We start from the raw sequence: 20,302 nt of genomic DNA on the forward strand, positions 1-20,302 counted from the left end.
CCTTATCCTACAGTCAGCTGCAGAAATGTGATGTCTGCAGCCAGGTATGTAGGAAACTTTCAGACACTGGGGAAACAAAGCATATTAACAAAATATATGAATGAAAAAATATGCCAAAGTAAATTATTTTAACTTTTACAAGTCCCCTTTCATGTCCATACTACCAATAGCGGTCAGGACAGAACTTTATTTCATTTCTTGAAGATTGGAACAATACTATCTCATAGTTTATTCAGACCTAGAATAGGACCTCACTATTGTGGCTATAGGGGATGGATAAAAGGCCTTTTACTCCTTTTTAGTACCAGCCGTTGAGCACATGCTCCCATGTCAAAAGAAGTCAGTCATAACTGCAAAGTCCTCCCAGTTGTGTCAGGACTGTATTCCCACCCTCACTACCAGCAGAGCCAAAAAACCTGTGTCTACAATATACTGAGTAAGAGATGGAAAACATCTTTGTCCCTAGAGAGCTACAAAGGATCTGGACCAGGAGATCCTGTGAACATTAAAGGCAGAAAACTAACCTTGGGAGATACTTTAAAAAGACAGCGTGAAGCTGACAGGCCCTGGTTACCAAAACCAAAAGAAACAAACAGAGAAAAACTTCACTAAAAAAATAAATACTGGGAGGTCCATTGTACCTCTGAATACTACTTTAAGCATTAATTCTTTTCAGTTGAGCTACAGCTTTCTTTTTTTTCTTTTTTTTTTTTTTTCTTTTTTTTTTTTTTTCTTTTTTTTTTTTTTTCTTTTTTTTTTTTAGATTTCTCAAAGGATTTGGATGCTCTATTGTGACCAGACTATGATCTGGCTTCACTTCCCACAAATCAGTATCAAATGCGGAGAAGCAACCTGCTACACAGGCATTTTGCAGACTAAAATAGTGCAGAGCCTAATCAGGAATCTCGCGGCAGGAAACAGGCCTTCCTACAACAGGAAGCGTAGGAAAGACTACTGGAGACAGCCGTCCAAAAGCAGCCGCTTTGCCAAAAAAGACAAAATGGCTGTATACTGGCAACTCCTGCAGCAGGAAACCGCTGAATTAAGCACTCAATCTACAGAGCAATTTCGTATGTCATCTGCTTCCTGGCCACAGATATTTGGAATCACTTTTACATTGCGTTTCAGCTCTATCTCATAATCAGGTTGAGGACAGTGTCCTCTCCAGTAAGCAAAGAGGCCAAGGTCAGAGGCTTCTCTGAATCCTACCCAGAATAAATATTTTTAACCCCTTTCCTTTCTCCATTTTCATCGTTTTATCATTTCTAATTTAGGGGCCTGACATTCCTGTTTCTACTCTGATTTGGGGCCAGGGCAGACTGAGTCACTGATACAATGCCTGCCAAAGTTAACTGTAGCCTCCACGGGACTGTACAACAGAGTCTGGTAGAAGATAAATACCACATGCCCCAGTGAAACAGGGAAAAGGAGGCCAATGGATTCTCTCTGAGATTTGTCTGATGGAGGGTCAGGAAACTCTTCAGGAAGTTTCTCCTAAACATGTATAACAAGAAGGGAGAGGGACAGGGAGAGAGAGGTGGGGAGGGTTAGGGAGAGGGACAGGGAGGGAGGGAAAGAAAGAAAAGAGAAAAAGAGGGAAAGGAAGGAGGGAAGGAAGGAAAAGGAAGGAAGGAAAAGGAAGGAAGGAAAAGGAAGGAAGGAAAAGGAAGGAACAAGAGGGAAAGGAAGGAAAGGAAGGAAGGAAAGAAGGAAGAAAAGAAGGTAGGAAGGAAAAGGAAGGAAGAAAAAGGAAGGAAGGAAAAAGAAGGAAGGAAAAGGAAGGAAGGAAGTTTTTTCCATTGGGTTCATGTATTGATGTGGGCTGTTGGCAAATTGAGTTAATTTTTCAATATTTACCCCATTGTGACTGCTTGTTCATCCCACCGCAGACAGGAATTATTGTTTCTGTTCCTTCATTGGTTCCTTAAGCTTTACTGAAGACAGAATCATAGAAACACAGAATGGCTGATGTTGGAAGGGACCTCTGAACAACACATGGTCCAACCTCCCAACTCAAGCAGGGTCATCTACAGCCACAACATATGGTCAAAGCTCCCAACTCAAGCAGGGTCATCTACAGCCAGCTGCACCATGTCCAGACAGCTTTTGAATGTCTTCAAGGATGAAGACTCCATAACCTATCTGGACAATGTGTCCCAGAAGCTGTAAAGTGCCACCCACTAGAGACTTCAAGAGACCTTTCATATTTGGTGAGTCAGGAAACATGAAATCCATCTCAAACTGAGAGTAACAACAACAATAATCACCTCAATTCAACTTCAAGTTTTGATCAAAACCAGACAATTTCTTATTTTATCCTATAGTTTCAGTATCCAGAGCAGGATTTTATGACAAAAGAGACTGCTTAGCAACATTATATTTGGAGCAAGCAACGGAAAATAGGTTTCTGAAGAGAGCTTGCTCTTACAAAATGAGATGTGAAGTTTATAAGATGCATGAGCCAATTTGATCATGAACACTTCATGCTTTGATAGAAAGAAAGGGCAAGCAAATTTTGAGCTACGGCTTTGTTAACAAGGAGAACAAGTTTGCACCAAAACTTCAGAGAACAGTCTGTCAGTCCCAAAATTACAAAGAAAATGAGATGTGAAGTTTATAAGATGCGTGAGCCAATTTGATCATGAACACTTCGTGCTTTGATAGAAAGAAATGGCAAGAAAATTTGAGCTACGGCTTTGTTAACAGGAGAACAAGTTTGCACCAAAACTTCGGAGAACAGTCTGTCAGTCCCAAAATTACAAATTTGCTTCCATTTATTGTTTTCATGTCACATTCTTTTGTTTATTACTTGTCAGGTTTTTAAATGTTTCCTGTGACAGAGAAACACCCTCCTACAGCTATGAACATTAAACACCTGCCCTAGTGTCAGCGTCAGACTGAGGACCTGTACTTAAGCTAATGCTTTTGCAGCTGAGAGTTTTTTGACAATTACATATCACTTGGCAATTCTGCAGAAAGAGCTGACGTAAGACAGGACTTGATGAATGTCCGTGTGTGCAGGTTGCTGCTCTATCTTAGCACATACAGTTGGGGCTCTGCTAGGTGAAAAAATGAAAGCTGAGGGATTTTAGGACAGAGTAAACACTTCTGAAGTCCTGGCCTTGCATTAGAATACAATTTATTCAGTTGTTGTAGTTTACATTGTTTCTTTTCTCTCATATTCATCTACCTTTGCCTCAGAAATAGCTGTAGGAGGATGCGTGGTTCAGCAAGACACAGAATACAATTTATTCAGTCGTTGCAGTTTAAATTGTTTTTTTTCTCTCATATTCATCTACCTTTGCCTCAGAAATAGCTGTAGGAGGATGCGTGGTTCAGCAAGACACTTTTCCTAAGCTCTCTGTGAAGGGATGACATATGTGACTTTTCTTTCACCATGCACTGGATCTACAAAAGGACCTGTCTGTTGTCTTATCTCCTCAAGATCCTGTCCCCTGGGCTTGGAGACATCTGAAGTCCTCAGTGCTTCTTCCAGCTGCTTCCTACATCTCTCGTAGTTAAATTCTCCAGATAGATAAAAATCAAAGCAAGCCCAAGACTGCCTGTGTCTAAACAACCCTTTAGCTCCCTGAATAGTAGTAACAGGGCAGATAGAAAACACCTACCTGTTGGGTAAGTGACCCCCTAAGGACCTTCCCCTTGCCAGTAGCTGAGGTCCCTGATCCAGCTGAGCAGCCCTTACTTAGACTTAGGATCTTTTCTCAGCCTGAAAAATACCTAAGATTGCATGTTCTCAGTGAACACTTGAGACAGCCATAAAAGGGCAGCTCTTCCTGAAGTAACTCCACTTTGCATAGACCTATTAAATATTTATTGGATGAGAAACAGAGAGAATGAACCTACAGCCCAGGAGCTGGGGCAGTCTCTAACAGTAGGAGTTAGGTAAAACGAGGGCACCAGAAAACATTCAGCATTTTAAATCCAGTCAGAGTAGGAGACTCCTCCATGGCCCAGAATAAACTGTGCTTTCCTTTTCCTGGACAAGGAGCCTTGGTTGGCTCCACATGGGGCATTTCACCTCGCTGTGAGCTCTTGCTGACGTCGTCTTGCACACCTTATCCCACTGAGTGTAAAAACAGATGGTGCTGTGAGTAGAAGAAGAGGGAAAGGCTTCAAGCTGCAATGCTGTGAGCTCTTGATGACCACGTCCTCTTGCACATCTTATCCCACTGAGTGTAAAAACAGACGGTGCTGTGAGTAGAACAAGAGGGAAGGGGTTCAAGCTGCAACAGGGTAGCTTTAGACTGGGCACTAGGAAACAATTCTTGACAGAAAGAGTGGTCAGAGACTGGAATAGGCTGCCCAGGGAGGTGGTTGAGTCACTGTCCCTGAATGTGTTTAAGAGTTGTTCAGATGCGGTGTTGGGGGATATGGTGTAGGGGAGAACTTTGTAGAGTAGGGTTGACGGTTGGACTTGATGATCCCAAGGGGTCTTTTCCAACCGGAATGATGCTGATTCTATGAATACCGCAAAAGCTCACCTATTTCCCACAAGACACCCTGTTGATATAGCTCCGGCAGTACCGCAAAATCTCACCTATTTTCCACAAGACACCCTGTTGATATAGCTCCGGCTTTGGCCTCTCTTGACATGGAGGGGGATTTCCAATAGAGAAAAGAAATCACAGAATCACAGAATCACAAAATCTTCAAGGTTGGAAGGGACCTTAAAGATCATCTTGTCCAACCATCAACCTAACTTTGACAAAAATAGACACCCACACAACAAACAAAAAGCAACACCATCATTAACCATCTCTCCCACTGCTACATCAACCTGTCTTTTGAACACTTCCAGGGATGGTGCCTCAACCACCTCCCTGGGCAGCCCATTCCAATGGCTGATAACCCTTTCAGTGAAAAATTTTTTCCTAATATCCAGCCTGAAACTACCCTGGCGTAACTTGAGGCCATAATGACGGGAAATAGAAGAAACTGAAAGGAAAAGACAAAAGAAAGAATGATGGGAAACGGAAGAAACTGAAAGGAAAAGACAAAAGAAAGAGAAAAGGAAGCTTGGACTGAGAAGAGGATATGGAAGAGTTTCGGAAGAGGGAAATGTGGACAAGGTGTGTAAAGCCTGATATTATACTGCATCGCTCTAGCTCTGCCAAGACACAGGTAGGAGACAATGGGATATAAAAATATAGCAAGTATTCCTGAAAGAACTGATCTCTCTCTGGCGCCAGGCACGTCTCTAATTCTTTGCCAGCGATAATGGGTGTGTAGAGCTTGCAGGGCATGCAGAACACGAATGCCCAAGGTCCTACTCCATTCAAATCATTATCAGATCCTTTTCTGGCCTTTTCCTTCCTGGTAGACACAGAATTATACCAAAATCCCAGTATCTAATGTCCCTGAACCACAACAAAGTTTAGATTTGATGAATGATCAGCCTCTTACTTCAATGCGGCGTGATCGTTGAATTACACACGCGTGGATCGAGCCCGGATGTTGACCCAAATCAGGATTTAGCAAGTCGGAAACACTTGAAATTCAAAAAGAAAGTTCAAAATTACAAAAACAGCTCAAGTCTGTCCGCGTGTTGTGGGACAGATCTCCATTAGCACAATTTCACATGGAAACTAGGTGGGTGGGTAAAACGATTGAGTTCAAATGCAAGGGTGGATGACAAGAGGTGAATAGGGAGCTGAGGGTGGAATGTTACCAGCACCACCCTTGATTTCCTTTTAACCTACTGTAGCCAGGCGCGTATCCACCGAGCAGAGTAGCACGTAACAACTGACTCCTCCATCTGAGAAAAAACAGAAGAGAAAAATCTCAATAAGTTTTCAGAGCATTTTCTCGATGTTTTCTCTTCGCTCATATTTTTAACTTTCTAAGACAGCTTAAGGCAATGAATGCAAATGCAACGACCAATAGGGAATTAACAAAAGTGCTAAGTATGCTACAAATGCCACAGTTTACATCCGCATTGCAAAGGTATTGTTCCTTTTTAATACCAGAGCAACAGAAATTATTTTAACATCAGTGGTCAGTCTAGCCCTCCAAACACGGCCTGGTCCAAACAGGTAACTTAGAAATGTAGCAGAGCTATTCAGAGATGCTCAGCACTGAAGATGAGCTCTGAAGATGAGGTCTTCAGAACAGAACGTGGTCAATACTGAGCTGGGGCAAGAAGTCTCAAAAGTCACAAGCAAGGACTTGGTGCACCACCCGGAAAAGTTCCAGCACTTCATAGCAGGGGAATACCTGCCAAGTGGTGTCTTTGACAAACTTCCCCCTGGGTCACTTGTCGCACGTTAGTCATGATCCAGCCCAAGTGTCTCTAACCTATCACTAACATACTGGGTGAAATGCAGAAAGCACAGGAGGGATGTTAGAGTCGGAAATTGCAGCTGAAAGTCTCTCACGTCATGTAAACACTTCTGCAAGTGGTCTTCCACTTCCCAGACTGAGCCTCAGTCCTTTGAATGCCGTAAGGAAAATAGCACTTGGGCACAAACACATCTGGGTTCACACAGCAGCGACTGCATTGCAGAACACATAACTCTCAAAGGGTTTTAAGACATGAAATTACACTTTGCTCACCAGAAAAGAGAACAGAAATCTCCCCATTAGAGCAAATCACCAAAGTCAGTTGTCATAAAGAGTTCCAAAGCAAACCAAACCAGAAATGTCAGCACAACTGCAGAGAAAAAAACAAGGCAGATTTTGAGAAAAGAATCCTTTTGACGCTGTCTCCCACAACATCCTTAGAGTAAAGTTGGCAAAGTACAGGCTAGAAAAGTGCAGAGTGAGGTGGACTGAAATGTCAAGGAGGTGATCCCCTCTGCTCAGCACTGGTGAGGCCACACCTGGAGTGCTAGATCCAGTGCTGGGCTTCCCAGTTCAAGAAAGGTATGGACTGGACTTAGTGAAGCAAGTCCAGCACAGGGCCACAAAGGTAGTTAAAGGAATGGAGCACCTTTCCTCTGAGGAAAGGCTGAGAGAGCTGGGACTGTTGAGCCTAGAGAAGAACTGGCTTAAGGGTATCTTATCAGTGTGTAAAAACAGCTGATGGGAGGATGTAAAGAGGATGGAGCCTGGTTCTTTTCAGTGATGCTCAGTGACAGGACAAAAGACAATAGGTATAAACAGAAGAAATTGAAATTCCACCTGAAAATCAGGGCATTGAGTTGGAACTCAATGATCTTTAAGGTCCTTTCCTACTCTAACCATGCTAAGATATTTTGATGTATCTTGTCAGCCCCACTACTTCCTATCCTACTGATATTTTGATGTATCTTGTCAGCCCCACTACCACAGACAGAAATAGAGAAGCTGTGTTCCCTCCCATTAAGATTGCTCCTTGACTGTTTGTTTGATTTTTCCATTTTCCTTCAGAGAAGGAAAAGGCGGCATTTGCCTTTGTCCTGAGGACCAAGCTGTGGGTAGGCCGTGGGGGTCCTGCCTTCTGGTCAGATCCTGTTCCAAAGGGTCTGACAAGGACAGACTGAAACTCTCCCCTCCAGTTAGAAGAAAGACAGTTGCAAAGAAAGCACACTAACAACGTTAATTTTTTTGTGTGTTTAAACAGCTCCTATACAGATTTAACAGCGAAAGCCGAAGTAAGGCTTTCCTAGGCTGATCCTGGGGCCCTGAAAGAAAGATTTCACAGGCTGAGGACATTCATAAGTGGGAGAACCTCACTGCCTCAGAGGCTCTGACATTTCCTCCCTCAACCTTCGTAAAGAATCTCAGCTGTGGAAGCCACGGAGCGCAGAAAGCACAGCATGCCCTGCTGTGAAAGAAATGAGTCTGACAGCCAAGTCGGAAATTACAGAGCCACCCCGAACAGCACCGAAATCGTTGTGCAATATCTATTAGGCCAGGTGACCCGAGGGCATGGAAAGCTCTACCTCTCCTTGACTTTGGGAAACAAAGTCTGACACAGCAGGTTACTGCAACACGGAACAGCTGCTGATTTCATTTCTTCCTTCAACCAGCTATTCACGTCGGCACAAAACACCCGAAAGCACTAAACACAGGTTTATATGTTGTGAGTATAAGCAATAGTACTCGTTAGGTTTTTTTTTTTTTTCAGAAAAGCCAGAAAGGCCATTGTGAAAGCAGTTTGAGTGTTACAAATGAAAATGGAAAATTAAAAACTACAAGCATAGCAACCCATAGTAAGACCGCTAGACAAAATTCCTCAAAGGTCACAGAGCTGTTATCTGGCAAAAAAGTGCCAGCAGGCACCTTATTCCCAGTGACTGTTTGTTTTTTAAACACAATTATTCTTTTAAACCACATAAATAGTTCCACTAAGAAACAAATGACCACATCCACAAAGGCTTTAAATATACGTACCTTGTCAGCATTATAACACCACTTCCAGTTCAGCGGAAAAACTATTTGTAATGAAAATATCGTGACATATTCTTGTTCACAACCTTCTTAACTACAACAACGGATGCAAAAACCCACTGAACCAAATCCAAAAAATGTACTGAGATCTATCTAGTAGTTGCTGGAGGTCAAGGTCCCTATCTATCTATGTGTAAAGGTAGAAAGAAGGTCCCTACCTGCACCTGGGAGTTGCACACAGACTGTTTCTCATCCATGTTTCCTCTGGTAGAATAATGTTGGGGAATGACACTCTCACTTCTGATTAATATGCCCAAACCCTGAAAACATAATCAAAAAGCCCAACAAAATATCGCTTACATTCTCCTTACCCATTGGCTTCCAAAGTATTATTATTAATATGAAAAAACCATAATTTCATACCCAAACACCAAACTGCTGGTGGCTGGGTCTCTTAGGTGACTGCCTGAAAAGTCTGGCAGCCTCCCAACTTTTTTTAGCCCGTTCATTTTTATAAAAGGACATGAGGTCATTATTTGACTTACGCAAAATTTCTCTGTGTTTGAAAAGTCCGGTTAAAGCATAAAAAGTAATATTACGGATGCGAAAAATAAGCATATCACTTAAATAAAAAATAGTAAGTGCATGCAGCCCATTCTCCATGGAGTCTTTATGGCACACCTAAAACCTTTTAAGTCACATAATGCTTTTGTAGCTATTTATAGCCGTGTACGTCCATCATTCGCATCCTATAGTTCGGGGGTTTCTTTTCCAGATATAAACAGAGCTTCCTCCCTGGCTTTGTTTATGTGTCTGCCTGTCAGCGTAGCGCCAGCCGCTGTCTCTCCGCTTTGCTGCCGCTGCTCCCTCATCCTGTTTATAGGTCAGCCACGGCTGCCGATGCCTCCCGGCTGCCGAGCCCGACTTCCCATAGCACTTCAGGATGTTTGAGTCACTTTAACCTGTGCCGCCTGCCTGGAGCCAAGTGTCTACCCTCCGTGCTCCCGCTGTCGGAGGCATTCGCAGAACCACAGACTTAGTCTTCATGGTTGGAAGGGGCCTTTTGAGATCATCGAGTCCAACCATACACACACACACAAAACCCCAACAATCTTTGGCACTAAAGCATGGCCTGAAGTGCCACATCTACACCTTTCTTAAATACCTCCAGGGATGGCGACTCCACCACCTCCTAAGATCTAATCTAAACCTCCCCTGCCCCAACTTCAGACCATTTCCTCCGGTCCCTTCACTTGGGAGAAGTGAATCTACAACCTCTCTACAACCTCTTTTCAGGTACTTGTAGAGGGCAATGAGGTCCCCCCTCAGCCTCCTCTTCTCCAAACTAAACATGCCCAGTTCCCTCAGCCTCTCCTCACAGAATCACAGAATCTTCTAGGTTGGAAGGGACCTTAAAGATCACCTTGTCCAACCGTCAACCTAACTGACAAAAATAGACACCCGTACAACAAACAAAAAACAACACCATCACTAAACCATATCTCCCAGCACTACATCAACCCGTTTTTTGAACATCTCCAGGGATGGTGCCTCAACCACCTCCCCGGGCCGCCCATTCCAATGTCTGATAACCCTTTTGGTGAAAAAATTTTTCCTAATATCCAGCCTGAACCTCTCCTGGCGTAACTTGAGGCCATTTCCTCTCGTCCTGTCGCCTGTGACTTGGGAGAAGAGACCGACCCCCACCTCTTTACAACCTCCTTTCAGGTAGTTGTAGAGAGCAGTAAGGTCTCCTCTCTGACTTGTTCTCTAAACTTCTCACCAGCTTGGTGGCTCTCCTCTGGACACAGCCCAGCACTTCAATGTCCTTCCGGTAGTGAGCGGCCGAAATTTGAACACAGTACTCGAGGTGAGACCTCACCAGTGCCGAGTACAGAGGCACCATCACTGCCCTACTCCTGCTGGCCAAGCTATTCCTGATACAAGCCAGGAAGCCGTTGGCCTTCTTGGCCACCTGACCACACTGCTGGCTCATGTTAAGCCAGCCATCCACCAACATCCCGAGGTCCTTTTCTGCTGAGCAGCTTTCCAGCCACTCTTCCCCAAGCCTGTAGTGTTGTCTGGGGTTCTTGTGACCGAAATTCACCTCCACAGAACCCAGCTTTTGCTTCCTGGGAGGACCAAACCTTTTCAGCTGCCCCTGGAGTGAAAACACAGCTGGGTTTTCCCATTCGTTGTCCCATCCATTGCAAAGAAGGTAAACAGACACACAGCTGAAGAAGGGAAAAAATTCTCCTACCCCTTCAGTCCCCAGCATGAGCAGTTTTGCGGTGGGCAGCATCCTTACCAGCCACTGAACGTGGAGGAAAGACACCTGGCACCTCTTAGTTGGACACAGGGTTTTTAGTTTCCTTATCTAGCAGTGTCCAAGGTCATTAATACAATAATTCTTTAGGCATTTACTTCAGCAGGACGCAGAAAGGAAAACAGATCAGCAGCACCATGTGATGTGAACGCGCACAAGACGCGGCCCGGGAGGAAGAGGGAAATCAGCTGTTGAGCACTGAGCTTGTTGCTGAAGTGGAGCCAGAAAAGCAATGTGTCTAAATCCCCACAGCACGGGGAAAGAATTCTTCCCCTCCAAGCCAGGCAGGTGAAGATGGCTAAATCCAGGACCTCTGGTGCCCATTGAAGCTTTGCACGTTATGAAATCCATAGGAATAGGAGCGCAGCACTTGTACTTTTCCTGTTACAAACACATAATAGCAGAGAATCATTAGTAAACTCAGCATATTTTGGTCAGAGGTTGCTGAAAGACATTAGTGTCTGTCTCCATGGCCCACGACCTCCTCCATATTACTGGATTATAATTCAGGGTCCATCAGCATATGTCCAGCAGGAGTATGTAAATAACTCCTTTAACAACAAGCTCACAAAATCTGTTTTACAACACGCACCAAAAACTGTGTTCACAGTTGTTCCTCTGCTACATTGCTGCATTTTGCTATTTATAAAGGTACCCAAAGAACATACACTGTGTTTAACCTCTTCTTTAGTCTGGCAAACAGTGTGCAACAAATAAAAATAACTGTGAATAAGGCTGACCTGACCTCTGCCAGAAACTACTGCATGGTTTACAACCTCTGCAGAGGTTTCCAAAAACCTAAATTATGCTTACACACCTAGTTTCCACAGGTTTCACATTGCTTGTGAGGTCCTCAACTACTTGTGCCTTTAAAAACTTTCCTTCCTGGTCTTTAGAATAATGTGACACGTGAGAAATATCAACGTCTCGAGCTAAAAGTATTTGCTATGGACAATTGAGCAAAATGAATATATCATCAAAGCACTGTTGGCATGTAGATTGAAGTTAAGCACATGGCACAAATGCACATTCTTAGAAAAAAAAAAGGCTGATCTAATCGTGGTATTTCTTTAGATTCCACTGTAAGCTTTTAAAAACCTTTTAGTGCAATAAAAAGTTGATGATTCTGACATACAGACATACAGGCTTCCTCTGCACTCAACAGCCACTGATCTATGTGACAAGATCATAACTTCACATGACCCAGTGTGACCACGCTTTGCAGACGCCGTTATGAATCTCATGATGTTGTGCTTCTTCTGTGACAACACCAGCTCTTGGAGTCATATGAATGAGCATGAATGTGTTTGGGTTTCTCGCTTGAGAAAGAAGTGTACTTTCATCCCACATTTTGGGAAGATGAAGTTGAATAATCTGAAAACAGTAGAAACTACACAACAAGATCCTAATATTTAAAATCTTTTTTTTCTTTTCTTCCCCCACCTATAAAAATTCACTGTACAAGGAAATTGTCTCACTTCAGTAGCACTGAAGGAGCGAGGTCCACTTTGATTTAGCTCAACATCTTATCAGAAGAGTAGGGCAAGAGCTTCTTTCTGGTGTTTCTCATTGGCATAATTACAACACTGGGTTTCTGTGGCAGACACATTCGTTTTGTTCTCTCATATTGTTCCCCTCCTCATTTAGACAGATCTGTATTCATTTCACAAGCAGCTTCCCTCTGAATCTTTTGTTCAACTGTTAATTATCTTATGTGCCACTTTCCTTTCAAAGGCTCCCAACACATGTAAAAAGATTTGATGGTCTCAAGAGGTGCATATACTCGATATGTTCCAAGATTCTTGTCTATACATTAGATTCTTATTTTCCTAAAAAATAAGGAGAGCAAACCAGAAAAGATCAGTATACACCTGAGCACGCCCCTGTAATTAACAAGCCACTGTTGAGTGATGCCAAAATATTCTAAACTTGCCTAATGTCTCTGATGAAAAAACATAATGACAAGCTATGGAAAGGCAGAATGACATTTAACTCATTTTCCATTGCTTCTCTGCCAGCTCCTGATGGTGTTCACTGATACAGCCTGCTCGTGAGCCGAATTACTCTTCTGTTTATAGCCGTTCTCTGTGCCAAGGCCCGCAGATGTTCAGATTTTTCCCCATGTGGATGGGATACTAGATACGATCTTACCTTCACACCTAGTCTTGAGGGAAACCAGGGGTGAAGCCTACAAAGCAAAACGGCAACCTCCTTTTTGAAGAGCTGGGAACAAGGGGAAGAAATGGGGAGAGAGTCAGACTCAGGCCCAGAGCCCCCACTCAGAAATGGTGACCTGGGAGAATACTGGTTTTTCACTGACCTTTTAGAGCATTTTAGTCCATTTCTGCACACAGAATGACACCTGGCTTTCTCCTGTAGAGACTTTGGAGCAAAAAATGTAGGAAATTAAGTCAAGTACAAAATGTATGGATAGAAGGAGAGGAGAGGAGAGGAGAGGAGAGGAGAATTGAGTTCTTTTCTGCTTCAACAAGAAAGGGATTGGTGTTGTTATTTAGCCCCTAGCTACATCTTCTAGTGGTGCGATCTTGCTGATGGATGTGTTCTGCTTTCTGGAGATATTCAGGGTGTGTCCCAGGAGAGCAGAAAGCAGAGCAGGAGGTGCCTTATCACCTGCTTTTCCAGACCACATAAGTTAAGAGCAAAACAAGATCTGTCACAAGTCAAAACTAGTTCTAATGGACTTTTATTTTCGTACTCTTCTTATGATAAATGTAAGGAAGAGTTACATTTCAGTGTATACATACATATATATGTACATATGCACATACGTGTTGCATTGAATTCTTATTTGCTTATCAAAACAATTTCAGACAACACAAACCAGTGCGAGTAGCTAATTTTGACAGTTCAGATCAATCCCAATTGGCAGGATTTCATACAATACAAAATCTATTCCAAAACTCCTGTACCTATGAGGTCTGCTTAGGAAAAGTGGTATGGCCTTTGAGAAAGACAAATATCAGAGGAATCTGTGGAAGAGATCTGGCATGGATAAGACATCATGGTTTGTGGCTACTCACAGCTTTTTACCATGGTATGTCTCAACGGACTTTTTCTTTCCCCAAATGCAAATAACTTTATTTGTCTTTGCAGAAAGGTATTTACCTTTGCAGAAATACAGATTAATGCGTTTGCTTATTTGTTATCAGCTTTGCTCTGTGTCCTGGGATAGGACTATTTAGTGCTTTATTCAGTCAAACCCACCAGTTTAGCTCCAGGAACAGCTTTTCCCCGATGCAGACGGTGGTGTAAGAGCGCCTTCTACGCTTAGACAAAAGAAACGCAAACTCTCTCAGCAGAAATGGGACATTTACCACCAGCAAAAAATTCTGGGCCCCGTCCTCCCTAAACCTGGTACAAAAGCTTTCCATATTGCCCGCATTTTCAGGGTTTAGCCAAGCAGTCCCTTTATTCCACCTCTAGCTTGTGACACAGGTGTGGTCTGCTTTTGTCAGAATATTATTCTTGCTTGGGAGCAAAATAGACAAGATCTTAGACCAGCTAAAGGTACATTATGAGTGTCACTGGGTGTCATCTGAAATCCCCTCTCTCATTGGCTGCAAAAAAACCCCAATTTTTTCATCTAATCCCTAAAGGATGTTTTCTTCACAATTAATAAAGATTTCACACACACACGAAAGGGCAGGATATAAAAGCCAGAGTAAGGGCAAGTCACAGATTGTGGAACTTAAAGCAGCCCTTTCAAAACACATCTGTCTCAAAGGGGAGGAAAGATGATACTGGCTGAAAAATATAAAATCTAAATGATATAAGGCTTCATGTCATTTTATCCAGTCCAGTTTTCATATACGACACTGGCATTCCTATGGACATTCTCATCTTCTTAGGAGTTAATAAAAGAGGCTTTTTAAAAAAACATACCTCCATGGTAGGCTGCAGGCAATAGATGGTATGTGATCTGTTGTCAACTACAGTGGAACAGGAGGCAGAAAAACTGTTTCTATGCAGTTTTTCTTGGGCAGTTTTTCTTTTTTTTTCCTTACCTTTACTTTGTTCCACATTTATTACCTCTTACACAACAAAGAAGTTATTCACCCAGGGGTGTGCTGGAGACAAATTAGTTCTTCTTTTGAAAGCGTGATGAGAGGTGGTTGTTACGTGAAGTTCATAATACTCAGCATCATACCTCTGTTACTTAATTGATCATCACAAAGAAATCCAGCTTGATTTAATATATAGCATATTCATTATCATACAAACCCGAAACAAAGAAAATAAAAATATTTTTTCCCCTTTTCTGTCACTGACCTGTTGAGTTAATATTTGGGCAAGTAACACTGCCTCTCTCCTCCTCCTCTTCTTCACATTGTCTTGTTGATTGATGCTGAAAGCTCTTTGGAGCCAGATCTGGACTGTGTTCCATGTATGGGTCCCAACCAGGCAAAAGTGTCATAAGCTTCCTGCATCTTTCATTACATTCCTCTGCATCACTGTAAAATATTAATAATTAAATGTGTTTTAATAAGTTTTGATTTGAGAAAAAAAAAGATGGTAACCAGTGATTTAACCAGCAGTTAGTTGACTTAAAATTACTCTCTCAGTTCTCTTACAGGGTTAGTATAGTATACAGCTTGAGGAGTTTTATTATTCTTTTTAGCATTATTATTAGTATTTTATTAGTAGTATATTAGCAGAAATAATTCCAATTTAAAGCTTTTGTGGCAGAGAGGTAGAATTGAGAATCTGCCACATGGTCAAAACAGAAAAAAAACCCAACATAGTGTTTTCTCAACATTTTTTCAGGTGAGCATAAAGATGGATGGTTTTAATAATTGTTTCCATCAGAGAGATCTTGCTATTTAATCTTATGAGATGAGGGAATTACACTACACGCTATGAGCTACAAAGTTTCAATTACCTAATTACACAGCGAGTGTATTCAGAAATGCATAAGTGGATTTTTCAGCTTGCAACGCTATTCAATGAATCTTAGGAAATTATGTAAAAAGAGAGGAGCTCAAGGTTAATATTTCAAATACTAATGAAGTTTTAGATACTGAGGAGCTTTATTTGGGCCCATGAATACTTTTCACTCATCTCAAACACATTAAAAACCTGTCTCATATTAGGAGAAAACAGTCTAGTTTTCACAGCACTCACTTGAAACTTTGGAGATCCATAGTGAATTCATTATTCTGCCAGTGGGTACCATTTTCCCACTTATCAAGTAAATTTATGCAGGGTAAATCAAGAAAGGCTGGAGCTTTTAGAGTGAGAGTTATCTATTCCTAACTATCTAGAGACGTGAGTCTGTTCAGTCCTGCATTATTTGATTCATTTTTGAAGGGTTAGTTCCTTGTTTGTGTGTAATAGGATGCAAACCCACATCTCCTGGCACTGAGAGGAAAACCTTTCAAACTCTCTACAGAAGCTCTGCAACAATGAGGCAAAAAAATTCAGCATTCATTGAAACAGCCAAGGAAGAAGTTGGAGCTGGTATTCTTCCAGACTTACCTGGGACAAAGGAAATCCAGGTTTCAGTACTCTCACCTATGATGGTTTCTTGCATTTTCCACTACAAAGTTATTGGATAAACAAGCAGAAATTGGACCACCCCCTGTTTACGTACCCCCACTCCTTTGAAGTCTCAGCAGTAGAATCATAAGCAATTTTAAAAGTGAAATAGAGGAATTAGCCAATTAAGCATTGCAGCACTGAGAAGACCAGTGCCTGAGTATCTTTACAATCAATGGCCTTCTTTCTCTGGACCATGCCCTTAAACATCCCTAAATGCCTAAAGCTACCAGAAGACATTTTATGCATTTTATAACTTTGGAGATCTTTGGTCCCCAGATCACAGTACACCATCTACACAGTGTTGTAGGTGGCATCTGATAGAAATACTGTAGAATGCTCAGTTGTAAACCATCTCAATCATAAATATGAATTCTGCTTTACTTTTTCAGCTTCAAAAGACCATACAGATGTGTAAAGGTCTTGGGGGGGTGAATCTTTCGCAGCCTCAAACTGAAATTGCTGCAAACATTAAAACTACTGAAGCTCATTAAAATCACAGACTTGGATTCTGCTGGCACAATTATGGAAAAACTGGTTTCAGACCCCACCTAGTCCACAGCAGGTATATGCAGTATAAATTGGCATGGTCACAGTGGTGTTAATAACCAAATTAATGAGATGAAAGCTGTTGGTATGTCTGTTTGAAGTGTTATGGAGACATATATACATACCCTGCATCCCTACCCCACCTAAACTCCTGACTTAGAGATAATTCATGTGCGTGTGAAACACAGGTGGCTTCACTGAGTGGGAAGCCAACTCCTCATCCCTTTTTGTCAGCCCTCAAGAATGGTAAGAAAAGTGAATCGCAGGTCTTGGATGCACAATCCAAGATTGGTGCATCCAATGATGTTATCTGGCAGATTTTCTGCAAAAGCTGCCAAAGGCAATAAAGATAAACTAGGACCTGACATTATTAGTATAGAAAAGCAAATGAAAACAAAGAAAAAGTTCACAGAGAAGCCATAGTTATGCATTGCAATATCATAGCATAATGCCCACCTATGGTATATAGAACCACACCTTAGAAGATATAACAGACACACATCATGAACATTTATTTTACTGTTTTGACATGGATCTTCACAAAGGCCCTTACAAATTCCACTGTCTTAGAGCACAGGTAACCTAGAAACCATTTAACTTTGTCTAGGTAAGTAACTGCTTGATGAGGGTGCTTGTTTGTTTGTATTTCTTTGAAACAGTAGCATGGAATGTACCAGAGCATCAGACCAAGAAACATTCCTAACATTTTTGAAAAACTTGTTTTCATACTGCTGCTGTCAAGCTTTCAGATCACCATTTCGTATCTGTCCACACAGACACTCCCCCAAACAATGCAGGGAAACCCCACCTTACTGGTTATAGGTCTTATATACACCCACAACAGCACTGCAGGTAAATTCCACATACAGGAAACGATCTACATAAACTCAGTGCCATGCTGAAAAGGAATTTTATTTTGTGCAGTTTGACAGGTACTTCATTTTTATTAAATTTTATGGTTAACGTGTTTAAAGAAAAGTAGATGCGGAAATTTTCCAGCTCAGGACCATGTTTAAGATCATTAATCTGTTCCTTCAGCTGTCCTTCTATGTATATGCACCAAGAAACACTCTTGGAGCATGCAATCTTTGCTCCATTTTTCCAAACAATCCTGAGACAGCAGGTACATTTAACACACAACAACCCCAGGGCCAAGTCCCAGGACTGATGTGTTCCAGAAGAGGCCCTGCTTAATAGACCCTGGTCTCCCCTTGGTGCAGCTACCTGCAGAAATATAATTTCTTTTCACTTTCTTTCCTGTCTTTTACATTGTCAATAAGATTAATTACCACCAATTCCAGCAATCCTTGCAGTACTCACTATATTCATAAAAAGAAACTCATCAAATGGTAATTTCCAGTAATATTTTTCTGCCACAGTTGACCTAATCTGCCTTAGAGTTGTTCCTGCTGGCTCCTTTCCTACTTGAGGCCAGAAATTATAAGATATAATACTATAGTATTTTCTCACCCTAATGAATAGAAACGTAGAATCATCTAGGTTGGAAGGGACCTTCAGCTACCTGCAGAAATATAATTTCTTTTCACTTTCTTTCCTGTCTTTTACATTGTCAATAAGATTAATTACCACCAATTCCAGCAATCCTTGCAGTACTCACTATATTCATAAAAAGAAACTCATCAAATGGTAATTTCCAGTAATATTTTTCTGCCACAGTTGACCTAATCTGCCTTAGAGTTGTTCCTGCTGGCTCCTTTCCTACTTGAGGCCAGAAATTATAAGATATAATACTACAGTATTTTCTCACCCTAATGAATCCAAACATAGAATCCTAGACTTGTCTAGGTTGGAAGGGACCTTCAAAATCATCTAGTCCAACCATCAACCTAACTCCGACAAAAAAACATCACTAGACCATGTCCCCCAGCATCATGTCAACCCATCTTTTGAACACCGCCAGGGATGGTGCCTCAACCACTTCCCTGGGCAGCCCATTCCAGTGCTTGATAAACAACAGCAGCTTTCTGAAATTCAAAAAATTCTCATGAATTGTGAACTCATGAATTGTGAACTGGGAGATTTGGCTCTTCCCATCCCTTAGTATAATCAATGGAAAATAAGACAGTGAAAAACCATTCTTGAAACCAGAAGCAACACAAGTTCCTGAGACCCTGTTTTCCGTTACTGGTCAAATTAGTATCTCAGGTTGTGTGGCATAAGTTAAGACTTCTAAAAATACATTATTAGATTTGATCATTCCTTTTCCACTGTTGCCAGCCAGTGAGAAAAAAATCCACATACTCTATCCACAAGTTTTAGGGCCTGAAGGTAATACTACATTATTTGCTGTTCCCTTTAATGCATGATGGGATTAAGTTTCATCCAGTTTCCTCCCTAATAAACTCACAAAATTGCCAACAGAAAGACACTGGATTTTGATCTGAAGAATTTAAAGGGCAGCAAATCCACTTCCCAGCTTGTCCTGAAGGTTTATGTACTTCATTAATGAGTTGTTCCTCCTTCAAATTTGCACAGTATCGGCTGCTAAGCCTTCACTGTGTTGCCTTCCTTGCCTGTGCCTTTTTATAGTTGTCTTGTGCTTCTCATGAAGACGCACTGTAATGAAATCATCTCTCAGACACTATTTTCTATTTTCACCTGCAGGGCATGTTCTTCAGCCTCCAAGTAAGATTTATGCCTCCAGTTTCTCTTCCTTTAGAAGAATGGTCTCTAGGGTTGAATATCACAACGCGTCAGCAAGGTCACGAAGGGAGAAGACATCTGCCTGGTCTCACTGTTTGCTGGAGCCCAGCACAGCTTTAGTCGCTGCTCTCCATGGAGGGTGGCTGCCAAAAGGTCTCCACGGCCTCCTCTCCAGATCCAAAGCCCATGTTCCACAGCCCTGTCCAGCTTGTTTTGTTCCCAGATTATAAACTTTCATTTGAAAAACATGTCAATGGCCTTGCTTATCACATGATCATGATCACTCCATCAGCTGCCTCATCCTCTCCATTTAACAGTCTGCTGATCACTATATTATCTCCATATTTTCTCAGTACTGAACTTAGACTGTTGCTAAAAAAAAGCACTAGTTTCAGTCTCGTGACTGTCTTGACAGTATCTTGATTAGAGATTAGGAAGAAACTTTTTCCTATGAGGGTGGTGGGACTCCAGAACAGGTTGCCCAGAGAAGCTGTGGCTGCCCCATCCCTGGAGGGGTTCAAGGCCAGGCTGGATGGAGCTTTGAGTAACCTGGTCTGGTGGGAGGTGTCCCTGCCCAGGGCAGGGGGTTGGAACTGTATGATCTTTAACATCCCTTCCCACCCAAACTATTCTATGACTCTACAGAGATTTAAAAAAATAAAAAACTATGAGTGTTCCTCACTTACAACCACTTGTAGCATTTTTCATTTACCTTGTTTTTGGCCTATAACATTGTTTTGATACCAAACAGCACTAATAGGTAAATCAGAACACTCAGCAGTGCTGACAAAGCAGCTCAACAGTCATTGATCACATTGATGCCTGTTTCAGGTACACCAGTCATCCCTTCAGCCAACTTCTCTACCCTACAAGATA

The 20,302-nt window shown here is 41.9% G+C and overlaps 1 long non-coding RNA gene across 1 annotated transcript in view; it reads right to left on the minus strand.

Moving 5' to 3' along the window:
- Nucleotides 1-20,302, minus strand: part of LOC106895779 — an 89,136-nt gene that overhangs the window by 19,388 nt on the left and 49,446 nt on the right. Inside the window, exons 5-10 of the long non-coding RNA XR_001413510.1 lie at nt 14,948-15,129; nt 12,978-13,039; nt 12,809-12,880; nt 10,640-11,038; nt 8,550-8,651; nt 5,721-5,776 (exon numbers count right to left, since the gene is read on the minus strand). This is a non-coding gene — a long non-coding RNA (uncharacterized LOC106895779). The remainder of the gene's footprint in view (nt 1-5,720; nt 5,777-8,549; nt 8,652-10,639; nt 11,039-12,808; nt 12,881-12,977; nt 13,040-14,947; nt 15,130-20,302) is intronic.

This window comes from Calidris pugnax, unplaced genomic scaffold (genome assembly GCF_001431845.1).
Source record: "Calidris pugnax isolate Ruff unplaced genomic scaffold, ASM143184v1 scaffold231, whole genome shotgun sequence".
In the NCBI taxonomy this organism is placed as follows: Eukaryota; Metazoa; Chordata; class Aves; order Charadriiformes; family Scolopacidae; genus Calidris; species Calidris pugnax.